The 14,831-nt window shown below is 51.9% G+C and overlaps 1 non-coding gene across 1 annotated transcript in view; it reads left to right on the top strand.

The window, feature by feature from the left end:
- The first annotated feature begins 14,813 nt into the window (after positions 1-14,813).
- The window catches only part of LOC134545466 (small subunit ribosomal RNA), a 1,989-nt gene continuing 1,971 nt past the window's right edge, over positions 14,814-14,831 (top strand). Inside the window, exon 1 of the ribosomal RNA XR_010078560.1 lies at positions 14,814-14,831. This exon is cut by the window's right edge and continues 1,971 nt beyond it. This is a non-coding gene — a ribosomal RNA (small subunit ribosomal RNA).

Genomic DNA, 14,831 nt, shown 5'->3' with positions numbered 1-14,831 from the left:
TATATAGGGGGTAGTGGTGTCCCGAGGGGGAAAAAATTAACATGTTAAATACTGCTCCCAGGCAATTGTAAAATGTCTCGGCGACGGAAGGCACCACTACCCGGCATATTTCCGCCCCTCGGACTCCGTGCGCCAGCCTGTAATAGCGAATCGGGACTTAGAAAAAATTCGAGCAGAGAGCCAGAAAATTCTCCCGGCGATGGAGGCCTCCGCGGCCGAGGAAATTGTCATTGGTGATTTTGCATGTTAAATTAACATGTGTATTAACACAGGCTTGGAGAAGCAAGCCTGCGGGACTCTGCAATACATTGAGCGGGGAGCCAGAAAATTCTGGCGGCGACCGAGGCCTCCGCGGCCGGGAGAACTCTCGGCGCTCGGGCTCCGCGTCTACACATGGGGAGCGGGCAGCCAGAAAATTCTGGCGGCGACCGAGGCCTCCGCGGCCGAGGAAATGGTCCTTGGTGATTTTACATGTTAAATTAACATGTGTATTAACACAGGCTGGGAGAAGCAAGCCTGCGGGTCGCTGCAATATATTGAGCGGGGAGCCAGAAATTTCTGGCGGCGACCGAGGCCTCCGCGGCCGGGGAAATAATCCTCGGTAATTTTACATGTTAAATTAACATGTGTATTAACACAGGCTTGGAGAAGCAAGCCTGCGGGACTCTGCAATACATTGAGCGGGGAGCCAGAAATTTCTGGCGGCGACCGAGGCCTCTGCGGCCGGGATAATAATCCTTGGTAATTTTACATGTTAAATTAACATGTGTATTAACACAGGCTGGGAGAACTAGGCATTCTGGACTTTGAAAAATTTCGAGCAGGGGCCGGAGAAATTCTCCCGGCGACCGAGGCCTCCGCGGCCGGGAGAACTCTCGGCGCTCGGGCAGCGCGTCTACCCATGGGGAGCGGGCAGCCAGAAAATTCTGGCGGCGACCGAGGCCTCCGCGGCCGAGGAAAAGGTCATTGGTAATATTACATGTTAAATTAACATGTGTATTAACACATGCTGGGAGAAGCAGGCATTCTGGACTTTGAAAAATTTCGAGCAGGGGCCGGAGAAATTCTCCCGGCGACCGAGGCCTCCGCGGCCGGGAGAACTCTCGGCGCTCGGGCTCCGCGTCTACCAATGGGGAGCGGGCAGCCAGAAAATTCTGGCGGCGACCGAGGCCTCCGCGGCCGAGGAAATGGTCCTTGTTGATTTTACATGTTAAATTAACATGTGTATTAACACAGGCTGGGAGAAGCAAGCCTGCGGGACTCTGCAATACATTGAGCGGGGAGCCAGAAAATTCTGGCGGCGACCGAGGCCTCCGCGGCCGAGGAAATGGTCCTCAATGATTTTACATGTTAAATTATCATGTGTATTAACACAGGCTGGGAGAAGCAAGCCTGCGGGACTCTGCAATACATTGAGCGGGGAGCCAGAAAATTCTGGCGGCGACCGAGGCCTCCGCGGCCGGGGAAATAATCCTCGGTAATTTTACATGTTAAATTAACATGTGTATTAACACAGGCTGGGAGAAGCAGGCATTCTGGACTTTGAAAAATTTCGAGCAGGGGCCGGAGAAATTCTCCCGGCGACCGAGGCCTCCGCGGCCGGGAGAACTTCGGCGCTCGGGCTCCGCGTGTACCCGCCGCAAGGCCCATTTTGGGTTATATAGGGGGTAGTGGTGTCTCTGGAGGGAAAAAAATACACGGTAAATATTGCAGCCAGAGCCTATGGCAATCTGTTGGCGACCGAGGCCTCCACACGCCGGCAAATTTTCGGCTCTCGGACTGTGTGTATTCCACTGGAGACAGGCCTGCGGGACTCTGTAATATATTGAGCCGGGAGCCAGAAAATTCTGGCGGCGACCGAGGCCTCCGCGGCCGGGGAAATAATCCTCGGTAATTTTACATGTTAAATTAACATGTGTATTAACACAGGCTGGGAGAAGCAAGCCTGCGGGTCGCTGCAATATATTGAGCGGGGAGCCAGAAAATTCTGGCGGCGACCGAGGCCTCCGCGGCCGGGGAAATAATCCTCGGTAATTTTACATGTTAAATTAACATGTGTATTAACACAGGCTTGGAGAAGCAAGCCTGCGGGACTCTGCAATACATTGAGCGGGGAGCCAGAAAATTCTGGCGGCGACCGCGGCCTCTGCGGCCAGGGAAATAATCCTCGGTAATTTTACATGTTAAATAACCATGTGTATTAACACAGGCTGGGAGAAGCAAGCATGCGGGACTCTGCAATATATTGAGCAGGGAGCCAGAAAATTCTGGCTGCGACCGAGGCCTCTGCGGCCGAGGAAATGGTCATTGGTAATTTTACATGTTAAATTAACATGTGTTTTAACACAGGCTGGGAGATGCAGGCATTCTGGACTTAGAAAAATTTCGAGCAGGGGCCCGAGAAATTCTCCCGGCGACCGAGGCCTCTGCGGCCGGGAGAACTCTCGAAAACCACCTCGTTCGTGGTTGTTTGCCGTGCGGGGCGAATCGGGAAATCTAGCAAATAGCTGAAGACATTCTCCCGGCGATGGAGGCCTCGGCGGCCGGGAAAAACGCCCCGCGCTCGGGCGTTGCGCGCCCCCTTGGCAAGGCCCATTTTGGGTTATATAGGGGGTAGTGGTGTCCCGAGGGGAAAAAATTAACATGTTAAATACTGCTCCCAGGCAATTGTAAAATGTCTCGGCGACGGAAGGCACCACTACCCGGCATATTTACGCCCCTCGGACTCCGTGCGCCAGCCTGTAATAGCGAATCGGGACTTAGAAAAAAAATTCGAGCAGGGAGCCAGAACATTTTCCCGGCGATCGAGGCCTCCGCGGCCGAGGAATTTGTCATTGGTGATTTTGCATGTTAAATTAACATGTGTATTAACACAGGCTTGGAGAAGCAAGCCTGCGGGACTCTGCAATACATTGAGCGGGCAGCCAGAAAATTCTGGCGGCGACCGTGGCCTCCGCGGCCGGGGAAATAATCCTCTGTAATTTTACATGTTAAATTAACATGTGTATTAACACAGGCTTGGAGAAGCAAGCCTGCGGGACTCTGCAATACATTGAGCGGGGAGCCAGAAATTTCTGGCGGCGACCGAGGCCTCTGCGGCCGGGATAATAATCCTTGGTAATTTTACATGTTAAATTAACATGTGTATTAACACAGGCTGGGAGAACTAGGCATTCTGGACTTTGAAAAATTTCGAGCAGGGGCCGGAGAAATTCTCCCGGCGACCGAGGCCTCCGCGGCCGGGAGAACTCTCGGCGCTCGGGCTCCGCGTCTACCCATGGGGAGCGGGCAGCCAGAAAATTCTGGCGGCGACCGAGGCCTCCGCGGCCGAGGAAAAGGTCATTGGTAATATTACATGTTAAATTAACATGTGTATTAACACATGCTGGAGAAGCAGGCATTCTGGACTTTGAAAAATTTCGAGCAGGGGCCGGAGAAATTCTCCCGGCGACCGAGGCCTCCGCGGCCGGGAGAACTCTCGGCGCTCGGGCTCCGCGTCTACCCTTGGGGAGCGGGCAGCCAGAAAATTCTGGCGGCGACCGAGGCCTCCGCGGCCGAGGAAATGGTCCTTGGTGATTTTACATGTTAAATTAACATGTGTATTAACACAGGCTGGGAGAAGCAGGCATTCTGGACTTTGGAAAATTTCGAGCAGGGGCCGGAGAAAATCTCCCGGCGACCGAGGCCTCTGCGGCCGGGAGAACTCTCGGCGCTCGGGCTCCGGGTGTACCCGCGGCAAGGCCCATTTTGTGTTATATAGGGGGTAGTGGTGTCCCGAGGGGGAAAAAATTAACATGTTAAATACTGCTTCCAGGCAATAGGAAAATGTCTCGGCGACGGAACACACCACTACCCGGCGAATTCCCGCCCCTCGGACTCCGTGCGCCAGCTAGTAAGAGCGAATCGGGACTTGGAAAAAATTTTATCGGGGAGCCAGAAAATTCTCCCGGCGATCAAGGCAATCACCGCCGGGAGAATTTTTTCTAGCTAACCGATTGAAATTTTCAAAGTACCAATTGCCTCGAAAACAACCACGAACGTAAAACAACCACGAACGGAAAACAACCACGAACGACAACAACCACGAACGACAACAACCACGAACGACAACAACCACGAACGGAAAACAACCCCGAACGACAACAACCACGAACGCACAACAACCACGAATGAAAACAACCACGAACAGTAAACAACCACGAACGAAAACAACCACGAACGAAAACCACCTCGTTCGTGGTTGTTCGCCTTGTGGGGCGAATCGGGACATCATGCAAATAGCTGGAGACATTCTCCCGGCGATCGAGGCCTCGGCGCCCGGGAAAAATGCCCGCGCTCGGGCGTTGTGGGCACCCATTGCATGGCCCATTTTGGGTTATATAGGGGGTAGTGGTGTCCCGAGGGGGAAAAAATTAACATGTTAAATACTGCTCCCAGGCAATTGTAAAATGTCTCGGCGACGGAAGGCACCACTACCCGGCATATTTCCGCCCCTCGGACTCCGTGCGCCAGCCTGTAATAGCGAATCGGGACTTAGAAAAAATTCGAGCAGAGAGCCAGAAAATTCTCCCGGCGATGGAGGCCTCCGCGGCCGAGGAAATTGTCATTGGTGATTTTGCATGTTAAATTAACATGTGTATTAACACAGGCTTGGAGAAGCAAGCCTGCGGGACTCTGCAATACATTGAGCGGGGAGCCAGAAAATTCTGGCGGCGACCGAGGCCTCCGCGGCCGGGAGAACTCTCGGCGCTCGGGCTCCGCGTCTACACATGGGGAGCGGGCAGCCAGAAAATTCTGGCGGCGACCGAGGCCTCCGCGGCCGAGGAAATGGTCCTTGGTGATTTTACATGTTAAATTAACATGTGTATTAACACAGGCTGGGAGAAGCAAGCCTGCGGGTCGCTGCAATATATTGAGCGGGGAGCCAGAAATTTCTGGCGGCGATCGAGGCCTCCGCGGCCGGGGAAATAATCCTCGGTAATTTTACATGTTAAATTAACATGTGTATTAACACAGGCTTGGAGAAGCAAGCCTGCGGGTCTCTGCAATACATTGAGCGGGGAGCCAGAAATTTCTGGCGGCGACCGAGGCCTCTGCGGCCGGGATAATAATCCTTGGTAATTTTACATGTTAAATTAACATGTGTATTAACACAGGCTGGGAGAACTAGGCATTCTGGACTTTGAAAAATTTCGAGCAGGGGCCAGAGAAATTCTCCCGGCGACAGAGGCCTCCGCGGCCGGGAGAAATCTCGGCGCTCGGGCAGCGCGTCTACCCATGGGGAGCGGGCAGCCAGAAAATTCTGGCGGCGACCGAGGCCTCCGCGGACGAGGAAAAGGTCATTGGTAATATTACATGTTAAATTAACATGTGTATTAACACATGCTGGGAGAAGCAGGCATTCTGGACTTTGAAAAATTTCGAGCAGGGGCCGGAGAAATTCTCCCGGCGACCGAGGCCTCCGCGGCCGGGAGAACTCTCGGCGCTCGGGCTCCGCGTCTACCAATGGGGAGCGGGCAGCCAGAAAATTCTGGCGGCGACCGAGGCCTCCGCGGCCGAGGAAATGGTCCTTGTTGATTTTACATGTTAAATTAACATGTGTATTAACACAGGCTGGGAGAAGCAAGCCTGCGGGACTCTGCAATACATTGAGCGGGGAGCCAGAAAATTCTGGCGGCGACCGAGGCCTCCGCGGCCGAGGAAATGGTCCTCAATGATTTTACATGTTAAATTAACATGTGTATTAACACAGGCTGGGAGAAGCAAGCCTGCGGGACTCTGCAATACATTGAGCGGGGAGCCAGAAAATTCTGGCGGCGACCGAGGCCTCCGCGGCCGGGGAAATAATCCTCGGTAATTTTACATGTTAAATTAACATGTGTATTAACACAGGCTGGGAGAAGCAGGCATTCTGGACTTTGAAAAATTTCGAGCAGGGGCCGGAGAAATTCTCCCGGCGACCGAGGCCTCCGCGGCCGGGAGAACTTCGGCGCTCGGGCTCCGCGTGTACACGCCGCAAGGCCCATTTTGGGTTATATAGGGGGTAGTGGTGTCTCTGGAGGGAAAAAATACACGGTAAATATTGCAGCCAGAGCCTATGGCAATCTGTTGGCGACCGAGGCCTCCACACCCCGGCAAATTTTCGGCTCTCGGACTGTGTGTATTCCACTGGAGACAGGCCTGCGGGACTCTGTAATATATTGAGCCGGGAGCCAGAAAATTCTGGCGGCGACCGAAGCCTCCGCGGCCGGGGAAATAATCCTCGGTAATTTTACATGTTAAATTAACATGTGTATTAACACAGGCTGGGAGAAGCAAGCCTGCGGGTCGCTGCAATATATTGAGCGGGGAGCCAGAAAATTCTGGCGGCGACCGAGGCCTCCGCGGCCGGGGAAATAATCCTCGGTAATTTTACATGTTAAATTAACATGTGTATTAACACAGGCTTGGAGAAGCAAGCCTGCGGGACTCTGCAATACATTGAGCGGGGAGCCAGAAAATTCTGGCGGCGACCGCGGCCTCTGCGGCCAGGGAAATAATCCTCGGTAATTTTACATGTTAAATAACCATGTGTATTAACACAGGCTGGGAGAAGCAAGCATGCGGGACTCTGCAATATATTGAGCAGGGAGCCAGAAAATTCTGGCTGCGACCGAGGCCTCTGCGGCCGAGGAAATGGTCATTGGTAATTTTACATGTTAAATTAACATGTGTTTTAACACAGGCTGGGAGATGCAGGCATTCTGGACTTAGAAAAATTTCGAGCAGGGGCCCGAGAAATTCTCCCGGCGACCGAGGCCTCCGCGGCCGGGAGAACTCTCGAAAACCACCTCGTTCGTGGTTGTTTGCCGTGCGGGGCGAATCGGGAAATCTAGCAAATAGCTGAAGACATTCTCCCGGCGATGGAGGCCTCGGCGGCCGGGAAAAACGCCCGCGCTCGGGCGTTGCGCGCCCCCTTGGCAAGGCCCATTTTGGGTTATATAGGGGGTAGTGGTGTCCCGAGGGGAAAAAAATTAACATGTTAAATACTGCTCCCAGGCAATTGTAAAATGTCTCGGCGACGGAAGGCACCACTACCCGGCATATTTACGCCCCTCGGACTCCGTGCGCCAGCCTGTAATAGCGAATCGGGACTTAGAAAAAAAATTCGAGCAGGGAGCCAGAACATTTTCCCGGCGATCGAGGCCTCCGCGGCCGAGGAATTTGTCATTGGTGATTTTGCATGTTAAATTAACATGTGTATTAACACAGGCTTGGAGAAGCAAGCCTGCGGGACTCTGCAATACATTGAGCGGGCAGCCAGAAAATTCTGGCGGCGACCGAGGCCTCCGCGGCCGGGGAAATAATCCTCTGTAATTTTACATGTTAAATTAACATGTGTATTAACACAGGCTTGGAGAAGCAAGCCTGCGGGACGCTGCAATACATTGAGCGGGGAGCCAGAAATTTCTGGCGGCGACCGAGGCCTCTGCGGCCGGGATAATAATCCTTGGTAATTTTACATGTTAAATTAACATGTGTATTAACACAGGCTGGGAGAACTAGGCATTCTAGACTTTGAAAAATTTCGAGCAGGGGCCGGAGAAATTCTCCCGGCGACCGAGGCCTCCGCGGCCGGGAGAACTCTCGGCGCTCGGGCTCCGCGTCTACCCATGGGGAGCGGGAAGCCAGAAAATTCTGGCGGCGACCGAGGCCTCCGCGGCCGAGGAAATGGTCCTTGGTGATTTTACATGTTAAATTAACATGTGTATTAACACAGGCTGGGAAAAGCAAGCCTGCGGGACTCTGCAATATATTGAGCGGGGAGCCAGAAAATTCTGGCGGCGACCGAGGCCTCCACGGCCGGGGAAATAATCCTCGGTAATTTAACATGTTAAATTAACATGTGTATTAACACAGGCTTGGAGAAGCATGCCTGCGGGACTCTGCAATACATTGAGCGGGGAGCCAGAAAATTCTGGCGGCGACCGAGGCCTCTGCGGCCGAGGAAATGGTCATTGGTAATTTTACATGTTAAATTAACATGTGTATTAACACAGGCTGGGAAAAGCAAGCCTGCGGGACTCTGCAATATATTGAGCGGGGAGCCAGAAAATTCTGGCGGCGACCGAGGCCTCCACGGCCGGGGAAATAATCCTCGGTAATTTAACATGTTAAATTAACATGTGTATTAACACAGGCTGGGAGAAGCAGGCATTCTGGACTTTGAAAAATTTCGAGCAGGGGCCGGAGAAATTCTCCCGGCGACCGAGGCCTCCGCGGCCGGGAGAACACTCGGCGCTCGGGCTCCGCGTGTACCCGCGGCAAGGCCCATGTTGGGTTATATAGGGGGTAGTGGTGTCCCGAGGGGGAAAAAATTAACATGTTAAATACAGCTTCCAGGCAATAGAAAAATGTCTCGGCGACGGAAGGCACCACTACCCGGCGAATTCCCGCCCCTCTGACTCCGTGCGCCAGCCTGTAATAGCGAATCGGGACTTAGAAAAAATTCGAGCAGGGAGCCAGACAATTCTGTCGGCGACCGAGGCCTCCGTGGCCGGGGGAAATAATCCTCGGTAATTTTACATGTTAAATTAACATGTGTATTAACACAGGCTTGGAGAACCAAGCCTGCGGGACTCTGCAATACATTGAGCGGGGAGCCAGAAAATTCTGGCGGCGACCGAGGCCTCCGCGGCCGGGGAAATAATCCTCGGTAATTTTACATGTTAAATTAACATGTGTATTAACACAGGCTTGGAGAACCAAGCCTGCGGGACTCTGCAATACATTGAGAGGTGAGCCAGAAAATTCTGGCGGCGACCGAGGCCTCCGCGGCCGAGGAAATGGTCCTCGGTGATTTTACATGTTAAATTAACATGTGTATTAACACAGGCTGGGAGAAGCAAGCCTGCGGGACTCTGCAATATATTGAGCGGGGAGCCAGAAAATTCTGGCGGCGACCGAGGCCTCCACGGCCGGGGAAATAATCCTCGATAATTTAACATGTTAAATTAACATGTGTATTAACACAGGCTGGGAGAAGCAGGCATTCTGGACTTTGAAAAATTTCGAGCAGGGGCCGGAGAAATTCTCCCGGCGACCGAGGCCTCCGCGGCCGGGAGAACTTCGGCGCTCGGGCTCTGCGTGTACCCACCGCAAGGCCTATTTTGGGTTTTATAGGGGGTAGTGGTGTCTCTGGAGGGAAAAAATACACGGTAAATATTGCAGCCAGAGCCTATGGCAATCTGTTGGCGACCGAGGCCTCCACACCCCGGCAAATTTTCGGCTCTCGGACTGTGTGTATTCCACTGGAGACAGGCCTGCGGGACTCTGTAATATATTGAGCCGGGAGCCAGAAAATTCTGGCGGCGACCGAGGCCTCCGCGGCCGAGGAAAAGGTCATTGGTAAAATTACATGTTAAATTAACATGTGTATTAACACAGGCTGGGAGAAGCAGGCATTCTGGACTTAGAAAAATTTCGAGCAGGGGCCCGAGAAATTCTCCCGGCTACGAGGCCTCCGCGGCCGGGAGAACTCTCGGCGCTCGGGCTCCGCGTCTACACATGGGGAGCGGGCAGCCAGAAAATTCTGGCGGCGACCGAGGCCTCCGCGGCCGAGGAAATGGTCCTTGGTGATTTTACATGTTAAATTAACATGTGTATTAACACAGGCTGGGAGAAGCAAGCCTGCGGGTCGCTGCAATATATTGAGCGGGGAGCCAGAAATTTCTGGCGGCGACCGAGGCCTCCGCGGCCGGGGAAATAATCCTCGGTAATTTTACATGTTAAATTAACATGTGTATTAACACAGGCTTGGAGAAGCAAGCATGCGGGACTCTGCAATATATTGAGCAGGGAGCCAGAAAATTCTGGCTGCGACCGAGGCCTCTGCGGCCGAGGAAATGGTCATTGGTAATTTTACATGTTAAATTAACATGTGTTTTAACACAGGCTGGGAGATGCAGGCATTCTGGACTTAGAAAAATTTCGAGCAGGGGCCAGGGAAATTCTCCCTGCGACCGAGGCCTCCGCGGCCGGGAGAACTCTCGAAAACCACCTCGTTCGTGGTTGTTTGTCGTGCGGGGCGAATCGGGAAATCTAGCAAATAGCTGAAGACATTCTCCCGGCGATGGAGGTCTCGGCGGCCGGGAAAAACGCCCGCGCTCGGGCGTTGCGCGCCCCCTTGGCAAGGCCCATTTTGCGTTATATAGGGGGTAGTGGTGTCACGAGGGGAAAAAATTAACATGTTAAATACTGCTCCCAGGCAATTGTAAAATGTCTCGGCGACGGAAGGCACCACTACCCGGCATATTTACGCCCCTCGGACTCCGTGCGCCAGCCTGTAATAGCGAATCGGGACTTAGAAAAAAAATTCGAGCAGGGAGCCAGAACATTTTCCCGGCGATCGAGGCCTCCGCGGCCGAGGAATTTGTCATTGGTGATTTTGCATGTTAAATTAACATGTGTATTAACACAGGCTTGGAGAAGCAAGCCTGCGGGACTCTGCAATACATTGAGCGGGCAGCCAGAAAATTCTGGCGGCGACCGAGGCCTCCGCGGCCGGGGAAATAATCCTCTGTAATTTTACATGTTAAATTAACATGTGTATTAACACAGGCTTGGAGAAGCAAGCCTGCGGGACTCTGCAATACATTGAGCGGGGAGCCAGAAATTTCTGGCGGCGACCGAGGCCTCTGCGGCCGGGATAATAATCCTTGGTAATTTTACATGTTAAATTAACATGTGTATTAACACAGGCTGGGAGAACTAGGCATTCTGGACTTTGAAAAATTTCGAGCAGGGGCCGGAGAAATTCTCCCGGCGACCGAGGCCTCCGCGGCCGGGAGAACTCTCGGCGCTCGGGCTCCGCGTCTACCCATGGGGAGCGGGCAGCCAGAAAATTCTGGCGGCGACCGAGGCCTCCGCGGCCGAGGAAAAGGTCATTGGTAATATTACATGTTAAATTAACATGTGTATTAACACATGCTGGGAGAAGCAGGCATTCTGGACTTTGAAAAATTTCGAGCAGGGGCCGGAGAAATTCTCCCGGCGACCGAGGCCTCCGCGGCCGGGAGAACTCTCGGCGCTTGGGCAGCGCGTCTACCCATGGGGAGCGGGCAGCCAGAAAATTCTGGCGGTGACCGAGGCCTCCGCGGCCGAGGAAATGGTCCTTGGTGATTTTACATGTTAAATTAACATGTGTATTAACACAGGCTGGGAGAAGCAGGCATTCTGGACTTAGAAAAATTTCGAGCAGGGGCCGTTGAAATTCTCCCGGCGACCGAGGCCTCCGCGGCCGGGAGAACTCTCGGCGCTCGGGCTCCGCGTGTACACGCGTCAAGGCCCATTTTGGGTTATATAGGGTGTAGTGGTGTCTCTGGAGGGAAAAAATACACGGTAAATATTGCAGCCAGAGCCTATGGCAATCTGTTGGCGACCGAGGCCTCCACACCCCGGCAAATTTTCGGCTCTCGGACTGTGTGTATTCCACTGGAGACAGGCCTGCGGGACTGTGCAGTATATTGAGCGGGGAGCCAGGAAAATCTCCCGGCGACCGAGGCCTCCGCGGCCGAGGAAATGGTAATTGGTGGTTTTGCATGTAAAATTAACATGTGTATTAACACAAGCTGGGATGAGAGGAATTTGGCGGCGACCGAGGCCTCCTCACCCCGGCAAAATATCAGCTACCGGGCTCTGCATATTCCTACAGAAGCAGGCCTGCAGGACTCTGCAATATATTGAGCGGGAACCAGAAAATTCTGGCGGCGACCGAGGCCTCCGCGGCCGAGGAAAATTGTCATTGGTGGTTTGCATGTAAAATTAACATGTGTATTAACACAAGCTGTGACCAGAGGAATTTGGCGGCGACCGGGGCCTCCACACCCCGGCAAAATATCAGCTACCGGGCTCTGCTTATTCACATTCAAGCAGGCATTAGGGACTCTGAAAAGTTTCGGGCGGGGAGCCAGAAAATTCTCCCGGCCACAGAGCCCTCCCTCCCGAGAGTCTGTGTAAATGCCTGTTATACAGGCCCCATGAATTCCAGCCTTATAGGTTATTTTAAGTCTCCGTTCGTGGTTGTTCGTAAACAACTGCGATTCGGGATTTTGACCTATTTCCTATGATCATGTTCCCGGAAGTTAGCCAGCCTCTTTCAGTCAAAATCTCATATTTTGGGTACCTTTGTGAACCCATCGATAGGCCCATTTTGGGTATATTAGGGGGACATGCAATCGGGAAAAATTGGAATTATTTGCAATATGGAAAGAATATGTACATAAATGAAAAGGGAGTCCCCCCGAGTTTTCTCGCCCTATATATATTGCAAAAATATCCAATTAATTATTGTGGAACCTGTAGCACCTTTCTATGAAGCAGAATTAACATTACAGAACGGTTTGAATGCTACCACCTCAGTTTCTCTACAATGCATTGGATTTCAAAGAGGTGAATTACTGTGGATGGTACTGTTGTATGGCTAACAAATCGTCTGGGAAACAATGCAGAATTAAATTAAGAAGGTTGTATGTTTTCTGTTACATGGTGGAGGTGCCCTCTAGTACACAGTAAAATGTTTTGTGGACTGCAGCTCCTTGAGGAATTAATTCAGTATGGGTCTTGTAGTGGTCTGAAAGTGGATGATGAAAAAGAATGTATAATGGTATTCAGAGCACCTCGCGGTGAAGCGGACATGCTACCTCAAAATGCTTGATTGATTCATGCCCAGTTCCCCCAAGAAGCGGTACATTGAAAAAATTGATTTACTTTGTGGATGATACTAGCAAATACTATCCGCTGGGGGAAGTAAGCAGAAATTTGGTGGTCGTATGTTTGTTACATGGTAGAGGTGCTTTCTAGTACACAATGAAATGCTTGGTGTACCGCTGCTCCTTGAAGAATTAATTCCATATGGGTCTAGCCGTGGTCTTAACTGTGAACACGAAGAACTATCTAAAGTGGCCTATCTGTCTGAACTGCAATACACAAGCTGCGAGCCAATGCTATACCTTTCTCAGGTAACGAGCTCTTGTGCGGCGATTCGATTGGATGCGAAATGGTGGGGAACGCGTGTCCGGTCGTCTTAACCAAGTAATGGTTCCCCTCTGTTAACAATGAAATGTTTGATGGATCGCAGCTCCCTGAGAGACAAGTTTCAAAGGGGTTAGTCGCGGTCTTCAATCCTGGCCAAGGTGCAGTCACCATCTATAAGAGATACCTGCTTTACTGAAGGGTAGCAAGAGTTCCCTTGCCCGCATGTTGCTCCGTGGGGGTATATCAGTATAAAGGTAGAAGAAGCCATGATCGGAGCTTCGGTGGATGAGATTGGCGGAGAAGACATGTTCTTGTCTATCTGGTAGATCAGGGGGGTGGCAGCTGATCCGGAGAAAGCAAGCGGACTCCCGATGTTCCGTCGACTCCCAATGTACACTTGAAACATGCACATTTGGGTGGCGAGGGGGCGTTGTGGCCATCCGAAAACATGTCTTCATCTCTCTTATTGGTGGACCGCTGCTCCTTGAAGAATTAATTCCATATGGGTCTAGTCTTGGTGATAACTGTGAACACTAAGAACTATCTAAAGTGGCCTATCTGTCTGAACTGCAATACACTAGCTGCGAGCCAATGCTATACCTTTCTTAGGTAACGAGCTCTTGTGCGGCAATTCGATTGGATGCGAAATGGTGGGGAACGCGTGTCCTATCGTCTTAACCAAGTAATGGTTCCCCTCTGTTAACAATGAAATGTTTGATGGATCGCAGCTCCCTGAGAGACAAGTTTCAAAGGGGTTAGTCGCGGTCTTCAATCCTGGCCAAGGTGCAGTCACCATCTATAAGAGATACCTGCTTTACTGAAGGGTAGCAAGAGTTCCCTTGCCCGCATGTTGCTCCGTGGGGGTATATCAGTATAAAGGTAGAAGAAGCCATGATCGGAGCTTCGGTGGATGAGATTGGTGGAGAAGACATGTTCTTGTCTATCTGGTAGATCAGGGGGGTGGCAGCTGATCCGGAGAAAGCAAGCGGACTCCCGATGTTCCGTCGACTCCCAATGTACACTTAAAACATGCACATTTGGGTGGCGAGGGGGCGTTGTGGCCATCCGAAAACATGTCTTCATCTCTCTTATTGGTGGACCGCTGCTCCTTGAAGAATTAAATCCATATGGGTCTAGTCTTGGTGATAACTGTGAACACTAAGAACTATCTAAAGTGGCCTATCTGTCTGAACTGCAATACACTAGCTGCGAGCCAATGCTATACCTTTCTCAGGTAACGAGCTCTTGTGCGGCAATTCGATTGGATGCGAAATGGTGGGGAACGCGTGTCCTATCGTCTTAACCAAGTAATGGTTCCCCTCTGTTAACAATGAAATGTTTGATGGATCGCAGCTCCCTGAGAGACAAGTTTCAAAGGGGTTAGTCGCGGTCTTCAGCCCTGGCCAAAGGTGTTTAGAAATGAATACTTTTCGGACCAGTGGGCAAATTAGTTCACAGCGAGCCCACGGGCCAACGGTCTGCTCCCGCAGTGGGCCGCGCCCGAATGTGGGCACCGATCATATAATTTGAAATCCACTCGCCAAGTACCATGCGAGTTTCTAAGAGCGCGATATATTCGCCAGTGAAAGCCTTGGAAGTTTGGCCTCGCCTACTCCCTAGGAAAATTAATTAGAGATGGAAGGAAAGACTTTGCAATTGCAAAGCGGGTGTCGATATTGGGAAGTCGCCCCCGTACTTGTTGATACAGAAGGAAAAAAAAATGTACATCATAAGATTCGGACCCGGTGCTCTGCGGACCCGGGAGGTTCCTCCGAACGAAAAAAAAAGCTGCTAGCAGCTCCCTGGTTGATCCTGCC

Source organism: Bacillus rossius, unplaced genomic scaffold, assembly GCF_032445375.1.
Source record: "Bacillus rossius redtenbacheri isolate Brsri unplaced genomic scaffold, Brsri_v3 Brsri_v3_scf746, whole genome shotgun sequence".
In the NCBI taxonomy this organism is placed as follows: Eukaryota; Metazoa; Arthropoda; class Insecta; order Phasmatodea; family Bacillidae; genus Bacillus; species Bacillus rossius.
This window is presented reverse-complemented; position numbering and strand designations above follow the sequence as displayed.